General features: G+C 42.4%; 1 pseudogene; it reads right to left on the bottom strand.

Annotated features, from left to right (window-relative positions):
* The window catches only part of LOC129861437 (centrosomal protein of 104 kDa-like), a 64,188-nt pseudogene that overhangs the window by 21,280 nt on the left and 26,914 nt on the right, over positions 1–15,994 (bottom strand).

Genomic DNA, 15,994 nt, shown 5'->3' with positions numbered 1-15,994 from the left:
CCTCCAAAGACCAGGATGCCATCTCCTCCTGGGCACGCTGCTTGGTCCTGTTAAGGTTGGATATTCTGTCACGTTCGCTGGAATAACTATCGGATGTTGAGTTCCACATAATTTATTGGAAAGTGAAACTTAGCAAAACAAAACAATAAAGACTAAGCCAACAACGAACCGTGACTACAGCGGTGCTACGTGCACTAACTCAAAACAATATCCCACAAATCACAGGTGGAAAAAAGCTACCTAAATATGATCCCCAATTAGAGACAACGTGAACTAGCTGCCTCTAATTGGGAATCATACAAAATCACCAACCTAGAACCCCACATAGATATAATAAACTAGACTAACCCCCCAGTCACGCCCTGACCTACTCCACCATAGAAAATAAGGACTCTCTATGGTCAGGACGTGACTGAAACTCGTTCTCTGGAGTGATGAATCACGCTTCACCATCTGACAGTCCAACGGATGAATCTGGGTTTGGCGGATTCCAGGAGAAATCTACCTGCCCGAATGGTCTGGGGCTGTTTTTCATGGTTCGCGCTAAACCTCTTAATTCCAGTGAAGGGAAATCGTAACACTACAGCATACAATGACATTCTAGACAATTTTGTGCTTCTAACGTTGTGGCATGCTCTTTCAGCATGACAATACACCACCTGTGCACAAAGGGAGGTCTATACAGAAAGGGTTTGTCGAGATTGGTGTGGAAGAACTTCACTTGCCTGCACAGAGCCCTGACCTCAACCCCATCAAACAAGTTTGGGATGAATTGGAACGCCAACTGCGAGCCAGGTCTAATCGCCCAACATCAGTGGTCGACCTCACTAATGCTCTTGTGACTGAATGGAAGCAAGTCCCTGCAGCAATGTTTCAACATCTAGTGGAAGAATGGAGGCTGTTATAGTAGCAAAACAGGGACCAACTCCATATTAATGCCCATGATTTTGGATTGAGATGTTCGACGAGCAGGTGTCCACATACTTTTAGGCATGTAGTATACCTTAAAAAAGAAAGTAGGGGTGTGGATCAGAAAACCAGTCAGTATCTGGTGTAACTACCATTTGCCTCATGCAGCGTGACACATCTCCTTCGCATAGAGTTGATCAGGCTGTTGATTGTGGCCTGTGGAATGTTGTCCCTGGATATTGGCGGGAACTGGAAAACACTGTCGTACACGTTGCCAGAACATCCCAAACATGCTCAATGGGTGACATGTCTGGTGAGTATGCAGGCCATGGAAGAACTGGGACATTTTCAGCTTCCAAGACTTGTGTACAGATCCTTGCGACATGGGGCTGTGCATTAGGAGCTAAAACCAGGAATTTTAAGATTTAATAAACCCCAGAATGGGTACGCAGTCCCTGGACACGACAGAAGTGAATTTGAAAAAGGTTCAGGGTACCAAATTACCTTTCCTGTTGACGCATTTTCGGACCAGAACATTTTTTGAACCTTTATTTAATAAAAGTACAGTACTTTTCTATGGAGCAATTGTTGTGCCTTAGTTCCGCATTCTAGGAAATGTTAAATGTATCAATATCATGTTTGTATAATCCCCTACTAAGCATGCATACTAAAGGAGTATATGAACTAAACAAACATAAAAAGTACATTCCTACTCAGCTTGTGGGCCATTTCCAGCTAGAATGTGAACCAGTCTGTGTGGAATACCGTTACGGACAATTTTTGAATTTTTTAAACATCCTTAATGAAGTCCATATAGTCTTTGTGTCCTCTTGTTAAGTCATTGATTTATTGGTGACAGACGACTTGTATGCGTAATAGATGAAGTGTGGGCAACCACTCAGACTAACAAAGAACCATTCATGTCTTGGGTTGGAGTTCAACTGAGTTCTTAACGGTTCCACAGGGCATGAGCAGTGATCTAAGAGGGCTGAGTCGTCTAAAAGTAAAAAAAAACATGACCAGAGCTGAGATGGTGATGGTAGCCAAATACAGACTCTCTCTGAAGACTTTCCCCTCACTTATTCACACGCACACACACAGTCCAGAAGCTACACTACCACAACAATGTGACACCTCAAATGTTGGCAAAGCCTACTTTTGCTAATCTTTTCTTGTCCGAGTGAGGGACACGCTGTAAATCAAGAGGACTCTATGTGTTCTGAAAGATGAGACGTTGAGGTGTCACACCCTGACCATAGAGAGCTGTTTATTCTCTATGTTGGTTGGGGCGTGACAGTGACTAGGGTGGGTTATCTAGGTGATTTATGATCTATGTTGGCCTGGTATGGTTCACAATCAGAGGCAACTGTTTATAGTTGTCTCTGATTGGGGATCATATTTAGGCAGCCATTTCCCCATTGTGCTTTGTGGGATCTTGTCTATGTATAGTTGCCTGCGAGCACTACATGAGCTTCACGTGTCGTTTTGCGCTTTATTGTTTTCTTTGTGTTTCACTACCTAATAAAGAGGATGGAACCATGGCACTACATTCCATGGCAGTAATGTTAGCTAACCATGGCAATATTGACCAATAGCAGTTCACAGAATCTTCTGAATTTCAAACAATGCTATATGTACAAGATTCCAAATTCTCGTCATGAATGGATAAATGGAATACTCAAAGGCGCTAACATGGGGTGTGTTCATAAATTCTCTCTGGAATGCCAGAGTATACTCAGAGTGCGCTCTAGGCGTTCGTGAATTCAGGGTGTTGTCAGATTGTCCATTTGTAAACTCAGAGCGTTTCAGAGCACACACTGGACGCTCTGGCCGAGGAGTAGGGTTGATCCGAGCGTTCTGACCTCACAACAGCAGTCAACCATCAGAGCTAACTTGCTAAAGTTGGCTAGCTTGCTAGCTACTTCCAGACACAAATGAAAGAAAACACCTCACTCTGACCATTTTACTTGCCCTAGCAGAGCTGGTTAGACTGTTTTCATGTTATCTAGAGCGTTTGTGACTAACTGTGCTGCTGGCAATATTTTAATAATGTTTTTTTAAATGTTTATATTCAACGGGTGTTGCGCCGTTTGCAATGGAATGGTGATCAATTGCATAGCAATATTCACTAACTAGCAGCCATTTTAAGACCAAATGCCCTCCACACATCAGCTTGCTATCACAGTGTAGAGGTGAGGAGCAAACTACCATAGCAATATATAGGCCTAGCCAGAAATGAGGTGTCCGGGTTGTGAATGTGGCCAGAACACTATTAGTGCTTCCATTGAGCAGCAAACCCACCCGGATGAAGCCCTCAATGACGCTATCCATGCTAAAATAGGTTTTGTGGCAAGTGAGCCCTCTATTTAACTCCATGAGAGTCAACCCACCTGGATGAAAGCTGTGGCCGTGGTCCGTAGTCTGGTGGCCGAATCCCCGGTCCTGGAGAGTAGGTTGGGCCAGGTCTGCTTCACACGGTAGGCCACCTCGGCTCTGCTCAGTGCCTGGCCGGGGATCAGCTGGTTCACAAGCAGCAGCCACAGCAGCTTCAGAGATGCCTGGAACGCCTACAGGATAGGACAGGACCATTAACAACACACACATACAGTGCCTTTAGAAAGTATTCAGACCCCTTTACCTGTGCTTAGCTCTATTCCTTTAATTTTTATCCTAAAAAAAACGTTGTAGCCCTTGCCGATGACAAGCATACCCATAACATGATGCAGGCACCACCATGCTTGAAAATATTAAAAGTGGTACTCAGTAATGTGTTATGTTTGCCCCAAACATAATGCGTTGTATTCAGGACATACAAAGTTAATTTTTTTGTCACAATTTCCCTCTGTCATTTAGGTTAGTATTGTGGAGTAACTACAATGTTGTTGATCCATGCTCCGTTTTCTCCTATCACAGCTATTTGACTTTGTAACTGCTTTAAAATCCCCATTGGCCTCATTGTGAAATTCCTAAGCTTTTTTCCCACTCTGTGTCAATGGAGTTACAGTAGGAAGGACACCTGTATCTTTGTATTGACTGGGTGTGTTCATACACCATCCAAAGTGTAATTAATAACTTCACCATGCTCAAAAGGATATTCAATGTCTGCTTTTTTATTTATTTATCTACCAATAGGTGCCCTTTGTGGCAGGGCATTGGAAAACCTCCCTGCCTGGTCTTTGTCAATCTGTGCTTGAAATTCCCTGCTTGACTGAGGGACCTTACAGATATTTGTATGTGTGGGGTAAAGAGATGGGGTAGTCATAATTGTTCTTATTGTACACAGAATTAGTCCATGCAATGTATTATCTGACTTGTTAAGCAAATGTTTACTCCTGAATTTATTTAGGCATGCCATAACAAAGGGGTTGAATACTTATTGACTTAAGACATTTCAACTTTTCATTTGTAATACATTGTTAAACATTTCTAAAAACATAATTCCACTTTGACATTATGGGGTATTGTGTGTAGACCAGTGACACAAAATCAAAATTGTATCAATTTTAAATTCAGGCTGTAACACCACAAAATGTGGAAAAAGTCTAGGGGTGTAAATACTTTACGTTATTTACAATAAGGGTTAGATGAAGAAAATCGGACCTCTCTGAAATGAAAATTGATGGCCCTCTCTTCAGCAAAATACAGTATGTCTTACCTAAACCTTCCCTGAACGCTTGAAAAAAAACAAGTGACCCTCCCCTATACCCAAAATAAGAATTAAAACAAAGTGGATAGCAGAGAACATGTCTACCGTTTACCTTCACTTCTTGGACAGACCAGAGCCTTAGATATGCAGTTTTACTAAATGTTCTTCCTCCTGTAAGCGTTATATGGCAAAGCAGGAATTTTGATAACTTACAGGGCTGCGGTCCAGAAGGGTGTGGGTTCGCAGACCACCATGGACAATAATAGGGGTGTAAAGATCTCCTTTATAGTAAAAGCATTCAATGAATACATCATCGTATTTGCAAAGAGTTACAGGCTAAGAATGGACAGAGATAGGCCTGTTCATATTTCTTCAATGCCAAATCAGTGCGTCTTGTTTGCAAGGAAACGGTCCCTGTTTGAAAATAATTAAGAGATGTCATTAGGAATCTGAGAATTGTACCTTCAAAAGTTAGGCCTACCTTCCCACCCCAGACAGAGTAGGCTTACCGATGGAGAAAAATGTAAGGTTTCACTGCTGTCTACTCTTCTTCTGTGGCTTAACCCAGCGAGAGAAGGTCACAAGTGTTTCTCTGAAAGCTGTCTGGTTTTAAACATCTTCTATTGTACAGAAAGTGAATATATGAATCTATTGATAGTGACACAATTAGATTACTTCCCAAGCAAAGTCAGCCTCTGAATGTCAAAGAAACTAAACAATGATATCGCCATATGCGTCGGAGTCACGCCTTTCCCAGGTATGTTACAGCTTTTTTGTAGCATAAAGCATCTTGGACCAAAGCGCTGTTATAGTTCACATTATATCATCGGATCTGTTTCATTTTCTTTAAAATATTAAGCTAACTGTAACGGTTCTCCTCTTCCTCTGCATCCGAAGAGGAGGAGCATGGATTGAACCAAGACGCAGCGTTTGAATAAGACATGATTTTTAATTAAACAAAACAGAAAACACAAACGAACACTTGAAATTACAAAACAAATAAACGATGTAGACAGACCTGAACGACGAACTCACATGAAACACAAAGAACGCATGAACACGAAAACTGCCTACATAAAACGAACAAACAAACAAACAAAACCGAAACAGTCCCATGTGGCGCAATGACAGACACAGGAAACAACCACCCACCAGAAACAGTGTGAAAACACCTACCTTAATATGACTCTCAATTAGAGGAAACGCCAAACACCTGCCTCTAATTGAGAGCCATACCAGGCAACCCTTAAACAAACATAGAAACAGAAAACATAGACTGCCCACCCAAACTCACGTCCTGACCAACTACCACATAAAAAACTAACAGAAACAGGTCAGGAACGTGACACTAACAAGGGGTAGGCCTGTGCTTTTGCCATTTTCTTGAATAAAAGGTAGGCCTATAGCACACCCTCTCATACCCTCCCCAATTTCGAGTTTTGGTTTTAACCACACTGACATGGAGGTAAGCTATTTAAAGAGTGCATGGTGTGGGGTGGAATTGACCGACAAATCTATGGATATTGCTGCCTAAAGCCTAATTTTGGCAGTCAAACAGGTAGGACTAACTCTTATTTCTTAAAAGGGAAGAAATAGGCTCCAACACAAAGCCCTCTTGTTGTTAATAAAGTCTAATTAAAATGAAGACGGTTGAAATGAATGATGCCTACTCAAATTTGTTTACTTTCTGAACCATGAGCTGTACATTTCCGATTCATTGTGCCACGGCTTCTGCTTGAAGTTTTAGCACCACAATGTAAATGACTCCAATCTGGCTTATTGTGAGGTCAATAACTCTGATAAATACATAATGGGCAAGAAACATATAGTTTTACTCAAATCCATTATAGTAGTAACAAGCTATCAAAGTCGACCTCCAGTCCTCATTCTCATCTTCACGCTCTACTTCTCAAACGGAACAGAACATAGGCTATAGGCTAGTCCACGAGCAAGATGCATTTTTGGGACTGGCCTAATCAAACATTATTTCCGGGAAAAAACCTTTGACTCTCCTGAACAACCACCGTAGCCCTACACAGCACAGCCATTGGTTAGGCAGCACACAAATTATTTTTTGATCAGCAAGAGCAGAGCAGGCCGGGGCTCAGGGATGGAATATCCATTGCAGTGTGCAGTGGTGGATTTAGGCATAGGCGACATGGGAATGGTGACATTTGAGCGATTGGTTTTCTATCGCTCATTTGCACGTCACGTCAATGATATCATGTCACTGTGTGGGAATGTGGGTCAATTAACCTTGTCGGAGTGGGCGCCCTGATTCTAGTTTATTTTATTTCACCTTTATTTAACCAGGTAGGCCAGTTGAGAACAAGTTCTCATTTACAACTGCGACCTGGTCAAGAAAAAGCAAAGCAGTGAGACCAAAACAACAACAACACAGAGTTACACATAAACAAGCGCACAGTCAATAACACAACAGAAAGATCTATGTACAGTGTGTGCAAATGTAATTACAATTTAGCATTAACACTGGAGTGATAGATGTGTAGATGATGATGTGCAAGTAGAGATACTGGGGTGCAAAAGAGCAAAAAGATAAATAACAATATGGCGATGAGGTAGTTGGGTGTGTTATTTACAGATGGGCTGTGTACAGGTACAGTGATCGGTAAGCTGCTCTGACAGCTGATGCTTAAAGTTAGAGAGGGAGATATAAGTCTCCAGCTTCAGTGATTTTTGCAATTCGTTCCAGTCATTGGCAGCAGAGAACTGGAAGGAAAGGCAGCCAAATGAGATGTTGGCTTTGGGGATGACCAGTGAAATATACCTGCTGGAGAGCGTGCTACGGGTGGGTGTTGCTATGGTGACCAGTGAGCTGAGATAAGGCAGGGTTTTACCTAGCAAAGACTTATAGATGACCTGGAGCCAGTGGGTTTGGTGACGAATATGTAGCGAGGGCCAGCCAACGAGAGCATACAGGTCGCAGTGGTGGGTGGTATATGGAACTTTGGTGCCAAAACGGATAGCACTGTGATAGACTGCATCCAGTTTGCTGAGTAGAGTGTTGGAGGCTATTTTGTAAATGACATTGCCGAAGTCAAGGATCGGTAGGATAGTCAGTTTTACGAGAGTATGTTTGGCAGCATGAGTGAAGGAGGCTTTGTTGCGAAATAGGAACCCGATTCTAGATTTAATGTTGGATTGGAGATGCTTAATGTGAGTCTGGAAGGAGAGTTTACAGTCTAACCAGACACCTAGGTATTTGTAGTTGTCCATATATTCTAAGTCAGAACCAGAGTAGAGATGCTAGTCGGGCGGGTGGGTGCGGGCAGCAATCAGTTGAAGAGCATGCATTTACTTTTACTAGCATTTAAGAGCAGTTGGAGGCCACGGAAGGAGTGTTGCATGGCATTGAAGCTCGTTTGGAGGTTTGTTAACACAGTGTCCAAAGAAGGGCCAGATGTATACAGAATGTTGTTGTTTGCATAGAGGTGAATAAGAGAATCACCAGCAGCAAGAGCGACTTCGTTGATATATACAGAGAAAAGAGTATGGCCCGAGAATTGAACCCTGTGGTACCCCCATAGACACTGCCAGAGGTCCGGACAACAGGCCCTCCGATTTGACACACTGAACTCTATCTGACAAGTTGTTGGTGAACCAGGCGAGGCAGTCATTTGAGAAACCAAGGCTATTTAGTCTGCCGATAAGAATGCGGCCTTGGCCAGGTCGATGAAGACGGCTGCACAGTACTGTCTTTTATCGATGGCGGTTATGATATCGTTTAGGACCTTGAGCGTGGCTGAGGAGCACCCCTGACCAGCTTGGAAACCAGATTACATAGTGGAGAAGGTACCTTGGGATTCAAAATGGTCGGTAATCTGTTTGTTAACTTGGCTTTCGAACATTTTAGAAAGGCAGGGCAGGATGGAAATAGGTCTATAACAGTTTGGATCTAGAATGTGTCCCCCTTTGAAGAGGGGGATGACCGCGGCAGCTTTCTAATCTTTGGGGATCTCAGATGATGCGAAAGAGAGGTTGAACAGGCTAGTAATAGGGGTTGCAACAATTTCGGCGGATCATTTTAGAAAGAGAGGGTCCAGATTGTCTAGCCCAGCTGATTTTGCAGCTCTTTCAGAACATCAGCTGTCTGGATTTGGGTGAAGGAGAAGCGGGGGGGCTTGGGCAAGTTGCTGCAGGGGTTGCAGAGCTGTTGACCAGGGTAGGGGTAGCCAGTTGGAAAGCATGGCCAGCCGTAGAAAAATGCTTATTGAAATGATCGATTATCGTAGATTTATCGGTGGTGACAGTGTTTCTTAGCCTCAGTGCAATGGGCAGCTGGGAGGAGGTGCTCTTATGCTCCATGGACTTTACAATGTCCCAAAACTTGTTGGAATTAGTGCTACAGGATGCAAATTTCTGTTGAAAAAGCTAGCCTTTGCTTTCCTTACTGACTGTGTATATTGGTTCCTAACTTCCCTGGAAAGTTGCATATCGCGGGGACTATTCGATGCTAATGCAGAACGCCACAGGATGTTTTTGTGCTGGTCAAGGGCAGTCAAGTCTGGGGTGAACCAAGGACTATATCTGTTCTTAGTTCAATTTTTTTTGAACAGGGCATGCTTATTTAAGATGGTGAGGAAAGCACTTTTAAAGAGCAATCAGGCATTCTCTACTGACGAGATGAGGTCAATGTCCTTCCAGGATATCCGGGGCAGGTCGATTAGAAAGGCCTGCTCGATGAAGTGTTTTAAGGAGCGTTTGACAGTGATGAGGGGTGGCAGACCCATTATGGACGCAGGCAATGAGGCAGTGATCGCTAAGATCCTGGAAGACTGCAGAGGTGTATTTAGAGGGCAAGTTGGTCAGGATGATATCTATGAGGGTGCCCATGGTTACGGATTTAGGGTTGTACCTGGTAGGTTCCTTGATCATTTGTGTGAGTTTGATGGCATCTAGCTTAGATTGTAGGACGGACGGGATGTTAAACATATCCCAGTTTAGGTCACTTAACAGTACAAACTCTGAAGATAGATGGGGGGCAATCAATTCATACATGGTGTCCAGAGCACAGCTGGGGACTGAGGGGGGTCTATACAAGCGGCAATGGTGAGAGACTTGTTTCTGGAAAGGTGGATTCTTAAAAGTAGAAGCTTGAATTGTTTGGGTACAGACCTGGATAGTATGACAGAACTCTGCAGGCTATCTCTGCAGTATATTGCAACTCTGTCCCCTTTGGCAGTTCTAACTTGTTGGAAAATGTTGTAGTCAGGGATGGAAATTTCTGGATTTTTGGTGGCCTTCCTAAAACAGGATTCAGACACGGCTAGGACATCAGGGTTGCCAGAGTGTGCTAAAGCAGTGAATAAAACAAACTTAGGGAGGAGGCTTCTGGTGTTAACATGCATGACAAGTTTGTGAGCTAGGCAGGCTACTGCCTGGGAAGGTCTTCCACTCAGAAGTACGAGATGGGGAGGGGGCGGTGGTAGGCTGACCTCAGGCCTTCCCACTGGAAGCCAGAGGTAAGGGGGAATCTATCAAATAGCGCACCTCTAACTTTGTACAGTACTAATGCAATTAGTAATGCAAATAGTTGTGCAATTTAGATTGTGTTTCTTGTTTGTAGTGCAATAATCAGGTTCTCTTCTTTATAAGTGAGTTATTCTATTTTTGTATTTGTTTGATATAGGATTTGTGCAATTTAGTTTTATTTGTGTGTTTTTTGTTAGCAATAGGATAATAGTGTAATAATTCAATTTGCTTTTTTATTTGTATTTATATACTACAATTTATTTATATTTGTCTTTGTTACTTCTTTTTGATATTTATGAGTCTATTTCTGTGTATATTTTTATATTTATATAGTTTTAAATGTTATGGGGGGTGGGGGGTGCTGAATGGAGAGTTCGCCCAGGGAGCCATACAAGCTAGAACCGCCACTGGCAGTGTGTAATGCAGCCAAGTTTTATTTACACCATCCCAGCAGCTATCTTAGAAATATAACTTTGCTCTGTGCTTCTCTGAGCATGCACTACGTAGCCTATAGGCTATGGATAATTTGATTGAGACCATCCAAAATGGCCCATAAGCGCAATTGATATTGCACACCCAGCGGAGAATCAGAGATGAGGGGCGGCATCAGGGACACATTGATATATCAAATAAAATGTATTTATAAAGCCCTTCTTACATCAGCTGATGTCACAAAGCGTTGTACAGAAACCCAGCCTAAAACCCCAAACAGCAAGCAATGCTGGTGTAGAAGCACGGTGGCTAGGAAAAACTCCCCAGACAGGCCAAAACCTAGGAAGAAACCTAGAGAGGAACCAGGCTATGAGGGGTGGCCAGTCCTCTTCTGGCTGTGCTGGGTGGAGATTATAACAGAACATGGCCAAGATGTTCAAATGTTCATAGATGACCAGCAGGGTCAAATGATAATCACAGTGGTTGTCGAGGGTGCAACAGGTCAGCACCTCAGGAGTAAATGTCAGTTGGCTTTTCATAGCCGATCATTCAGAGTATCTCTACCGCTCCTGCTGTCTCTAGAGAGTTGAAAACAGCAGGTCTGGGACAGGTAGCACGTCCGGTGAACAGGTCAGGGTTCCATAGGCAGAACAGTTGAAACTGGAGCAGCAGCACGTCCAGGTGGACTGGGGAACAGCAAGGAGTCATCAGGCCAGGTAGTCCTGAGGAATGATCCTAGGGCTCAGGTCCTCTGAGATATATATATATATATATATATATATGTAGCTTATATAGCTTAATAAGTAAAAATTCTAAAACACTGAGAAATATTGACATTTCATCAATTACAAATAACATGAAACTCCCCTGGAATAGATTTAAAAAATATACTAAACCATCCCATTGACTTAATTAAATTGAAAAACCATGAACCTCCCCCATTTTCCTCTAGGTAACCATTCTGTACATTTCTTTCCATCCCTTATCCAGAGTGACTTACATTTTCATACTGATTCCCAGTGAGAATGGAACCCACAACCCTGGCTTTGCAAGCGCCATGCTCTACCATTTGATCCATACTCTAGTTGTATTTTTTTTTTTTAAGTAAAACATTAGTCAACTCAGAGTTTCCTTCCTGAGATTTGAAGGTTGGGGTTTCGAATCCCGGTGGAGTCAAACCACAGACTTTAAAAATACTTGGCACTCAGCATACAGACACTAGCATCCTGTCCAGGGGGAGATGTTCACACAATAGAAACTGGTTCCTGCCCTATGAGTGTAACGCTCGTCGTTGGAATGAGGTGACCAAAGCGCAGCGTGTTCATCATTATATTTATTAAACATAGAACACTAAACAAAATAACAAAGGAGAACGAAACGCAACAGTTCTGTAAGGTGACATCCACTACACTAAATAATCGCCCACAAAACACAATGAAAAACAGGCTACCTAAATATGGCTCCCAATCAGAGACAACGACTGACCCCTGCCTCTGATTGAGAACCATACTAGGCCAAACACATAGAAAAGGACAATAGAACAAAACATAGAAAAAACAACATAGAATGCCCACCCCAACTCACGCCCTGACCAAACTAAAATAAAGACATAAAAAGGGAACTAAGGTCAGAACGTGACAATGAGCTACTCTGGCATTTTTGTGGTTGGGAGAGGGGGATACCTAGTCAGTTGTACAACTGAATGCATTCAACTTAAATGTGTCTTCCGCATTTAACCCCTCTGAATCAGAGAGGTGGGGGGGGCTGCCATAATCGACATCCACGTCTTCGGCACCAGGGGAACAGTGGGTTAACTGCCTTGCTCAAGGGCATGATGACAGAGTTTTACCTTGTCAGCTCAGGGATTCGATCCAGCAACCTTTCGGTTACTGGCCCAATGCTCTAACCACCAGGCTACCTGCCGCCCTCCTTTCTGTTTTATTGTAGTATTTATTGTTTGTGTTTTTTTTCTTATTGCAAACCAATAAACAATTGTTCACAACACAAAGTAACCAGCATGGCAACTATTGACTTAGCCTGGTCATAGTTAGTGGTTACAGCCTGGTTTCTAACTAGCCTGGTAATCTGGATGCCAGATATCATACAATACAACTCAGACTGTGATGTTGCTATAGCGTACTATCAGCCAGCACTGAGCAATCCATTGATAAAGCAATCACATAGAATAAATATACATTGTATTCCCACAAAAATATCACTGTGTAGATTATTTAGACCTACTTTCTCATTGCAGAACAAGTCAGGGAAAGTGGTTGCAACTTACAAGGCCAGTGTTGTCACCAATCCTCTCTAATATTTGTTTAAGGAAAGAGCTCTAGCAGCGAGCAGTGGGAATGTGAGTGGGACAGGGGGAGCATTGTTAGGGGGGTGGCTAGAGTGTGTGTGTGTGTGTGTGTGAACAGTAAACGGTTGGTAGGCAGCTCTAATAGTGACTAGCTGCAGTGTAAAGCACTCAAAGAGCATGGTCAATCAAAGCCTGTGACAGCAGTGGAATGTCCAATGTAAACATATCTGGCCAATAAACTATCCCTTTTCAATTCACTTTACACAGCTTAAAGCTTTTCAATTCACACCAAAACCTTACACATTTCCTCACCAGTTCTAAAATAGTGCTTCATGAGTGAACAATTTTAGTGAAAAATTTGGCACCATGTATTTTTCTGGAAATTAACACAATGTGCAGTGTCATGGAACCATAATATTTATATATGTGTGAGAATGAATGTTTGTTCACGTTACATATTGACTTCAGTTTGGACTTTTGAAACATGGGGAAATCCGACATGGTTAAATGTTTACCATTCAACTACTCTGTTCTAGACATTATCTAGGCCTGAAATCAACATCACCCTCTGGATCTCACCCTGACCCACTGTCCTTCAGTTTATCCTCCAGCCACTTTCAGCTGACAGCAACAACCGATTGATAACCTGATTGGTTGCCTGCCTTCAAAACAAGGACAAGGCTTTTCCTTCACTTTCAAGGGAAAACCCCTTTGGACTTGAAGGGCAGGGCAAGGGGGGACTAGCTATCACATTAGTTCAACAAACACAAGGACAAAAATGCCACAAATAACATAACACAATGCTAAATAATGCCATCCATTTTGTGAAGAAAGCAGGTACCATCACGCTCAACTTTAGGAAACGTAAATAGGCCTAGTCTTTGGTAGGTGCATACAAACAACAGCCCGAACAAGGACGTTCACAAATAAGAGCCTGGTTTGCCCCTGTGTAAGTTAAGCAAGAATAAATACATTCAAAATATTTCAGAAGTTTTGTCTATTTTTGTGAGGGGCAATTCCACATATTGTATTGGACTGCACTCTACTCAATGTACTGTACTTTACTGTGCTCTACTCACTGTGCAGTAATATGCTGTACTGTGCTGTCCAAACCTGTGAAACATACGTCTTTGATAAGTTCAGATTTGGTCTAGTCCATGAACATCAAGTCCAGGATGGACTGACCAAATTTGAACTACTTTTCAAAGCTAATGCACGTCCTGCTGGTTAAAGTAAATGGAAAGAGAAGGGGCCCATGGGTAGGTGTCAGAAAGAGCTGGGATAGGTGACATTAACACGAGAGAGAGAGAGAAGAGAGAGAGAGAGAGAAGTTGTCCAGACTCAGACTGTTTTAACACTCTTGGTTTGAAAGAGAAAGAAAACAGTTATGAGCTGAACATAACAGTATGCCAGTGGAAAGGAGGACAGTAGCAGGTCACCCAACTGTGGTTTGTGACTATAATGATTTCCCATTGTAGCCAATTCAGTTGCAGTAATTCCGTTACTGACATTTTGTAATTCCGTAACCAATTTGTTTGAATCACTTAATAATTAATCAACAAAATTGATATCAGTAAAATCACTATAACTAATTTGGTAGGTCTACCATTACATGCTACTTCTGTGAATTTTCATTATCCTCTCTCCACATGCAGGAGAGAATTAGAAATGAGAAGTTACTGTATGTTGTTTTTTGGTAATGGAATTACAGGGCACAAGGCAATATTTCTTTAATTTACAGAAGGTAAACAATTTCTCCAAAACTAAATATAAGTGTTAATATTAGTTGGCAGGGGTTTTTACGTCAACATGATTGTATTTTGATGCATTTCTGATACATTTTAAGAGTTTTTCTGGCAGATGTTTTCTAATACCCATTTTCCATCTGTTTATCCAGAAATCAAAGCCTTTACTTACGCCTAATTTTTAAGATGGAAAATGTAAAAAATATTTTAAAATCCACTGAATGCCTTGATTTCCCCGATGCTTAGCTTTCACGTTGGGTCCTTTTCGATGGAAATGCCCTGTGCAAACGACCCTCTTAAACTGCTTGAGCAATATTTAGTCTTTGTTCACAAACTACTCAGTGCACACACTTATTCTCCGTTCATAAAAACACATGACTGTGAAAAGGTAACCATAATCACCTCCCCCAGTGCAGGTTTCCCACAGCGTGGGTTTGATTGGCCTCCATAAATCAGCCCCAGGCAACAAGAGAGCTGTTAGTCATTGTGACACAGGGCAGGTAGCTAGCCCTTATTTCATGTTCTACATGTTGTATGTAACTTCAATCTGGGCCAAGTGTGGTTAAAGGCACTAAAAGGTGAACATGTAAACCTACTGTTCTGAGTGATAAAGAACACGACCCCCCAGGCATCACAACTGCCAGTCAATTATCACACCTAGGCTAAATAGGGAGAGTCTGTGTCCCAAATGGCACCCTATTCATACGATGTCATCTAGGACACATGCAAATACCGAATACGGTGCCATTTGAAACTCAGAGACGATACTTTAACCTGGAGGGCCTTCTTGACCAGAAAAACTGCTGCCCTCAGTTCCTCCTTGGGTGTCCCAGCCGATACTTCTGTCAGCTTCTTGTAGATGTCCTACCGGGAAGATGCCCTGCTGCCTAAGGTTTTTGAATATGCTCCAGCCACCTAGGGCAGATGTGCGGCAGGAGTATTGGAGAGTAAGTCAGTCAGTCAGTTTCTGGGCAGGTTTGTATTTGTATTTATTTTGGATCCCCATTAGTTCCTGCCAAAGCAGCAGCTACTCTTCCTGGGGTCCAGCAAAATTAAGGCAGTTTATACAATTTTAAAAACATTACAATACATTCACAGATTTCACAACACACTGTGTGCCCTCAGGCCCCTAACACATATCTACAGTACTAAATCCATGTGTATGTATAGTGCGTATGTTATCGTGTGTGTGTATGCATGTGTCTGTGCCAATGTTTGTGTTGCTTCACAGTCCCCGCTGTTGCATAAGGTGTTTTTTAATCTTTTTTTTAATATAAAATTTTACTGCTTGACTTCATCACTACTTTTATTTAAGAGAGGTATTGACATGTTGAATGCACCAAGCTGTCTGTCTAAACTACTGGCACACAGCTCTGACACCCATGCATACCCCACAAGACATGCCACAAGAGGTCTCTTCAAAGTCCCCAAGTCCAGAACAGACTATGGGAGGCACACAGTACT

The sequence above is a fragment of the Salvelinus fontinalis genome, chromosome 8 (assembly GCF_029448725.1).
Source record: "Salvelinus fontinalis isolate EN_2023a chromosome 8, ASM2944872v1, whole genome shotgun sequence".
Classification (NCBI taxonomy): domain Eukaryota; kingdom Metazoa; phylum Chordata; class Actinopteri; order Salmoniformes; family Salmonidae; genus Salvelinus; species Salvelinus fontinalis.
This window is presented reverse-complemented; position numbering and strand designations above follow the sequence as displayed.